We start from the raw sequence: 1065 nt of genomic DNA on the forward strand, positions 1-1065 counted from the left end.
AAAAACTTGTTTAATTTAAAAAAAAGAAAAGAAAGAAACGGGGCCTCCAGAAGTGAAAGGAAAATGGGGACCTGGGGACAGAGGAAGCGCGGTTGACCCTGCAGGCCTGCGGTCTCCGGGTGCTGATTTTGTCCTTCTCAGTAATGTGGGCGCTGCAGGCTGGTCCCCAGCCTCTAGCAGACACTGCAGGCTGGTCTCCAGCCTCTAGCAGGGCTCGGGAGATGGTTCCGCATCCGTGCTGGGTTCCCAAAGGGACATCCCATACATTTGCTCAGCGCAGGTGCCACTGACCCCGAAGTGGTCAGTCACCCTGGGGCAGCTGATGAAGTCCAGAAAGCAAATGAACGGCTTGATGTTTTGGGTCCAAGCCAGTTATGACGGACTCGGGGTGGTAAGGACCCAAGTGTCTCCCATGGAGGAGTTGGCCGCCATGCTCCCTGGTGTCTGACCTTCCTTCGGCTCCTGCAGGCTCTGGACGTGCGTGGCGAAGCCGGCCAGGCCCACGTCCAGACGGTCTCCCAGGGGAAGGATCTTCTGGAAGTCCGTGGTCACCTCCGGGCCTGGATTCGGAAGGGCCTGTCTGCCGTGATGGCCACACGGTTCTCACCTTCCATGGCCGTGAGGGCTCCGCCATGGGAGGACATAACAGAGCCCCCAGACTCCGCTGCGATTCCGGTAAACCTGCACTAGTCATCGCTGCCCAGATGTCAATTGCTAATGCACACGTTGAGGAGGACATCTGGACTGTATATTAGTATTCTACTGCAATAAGAAATTCCCACAGGATTAGAGGCCACAAACAATATCCATGTGTTTTATGGAAACAAGTCTGAGGGTCAGAAGTCCAGGTACAGACGGACACAATGGCTTCTTTGCTTAGTGTTTCAGAAGAAGGAATAACGTTGTTGGTCAGTTTGTGACCTTTCCTAAGCTCATTCGGGTTATCGGCAAAATTCATCGCTTTGTGGTTGGACACAGATGAGGTCCATGTTTCCTGGCTGTCAGCCGCTCCACTCTTGTGGCTACTTGCATGCCGCCTCTCATTACCGCTTCTGTCTTTACTCC

At 54.1% G+C, this 1065-nt stretch overlaps 1 pseudogene; it reads right to left on the minus strand.

The window, feature by feature from the left end:
* Positions 1-204: 204 nt before the first annotated feature.
* LOC115870491 overlaps positions 205-1065 on the minus strand; it is a 2681-nt pseudogene continuing 1820 nt past the window's right edge.

The sequence above is a fragment of the Echinops telfairi genome, unplaced genomic scaffold, assembly GCF_000313985.2.
Source record: "Echinops telfairi isolate 266 unplaced genomic scaffold, ASM31398v2 ScPeMD7_2;HRSCAF=8, whole genome shotgun sequence".
Lineage (NCBI taxonomy): Eukaryota > Metazoa > Chordata > Mammalia > Afrosoricida > Tenrecidae > Echinops > Echinops telfairi.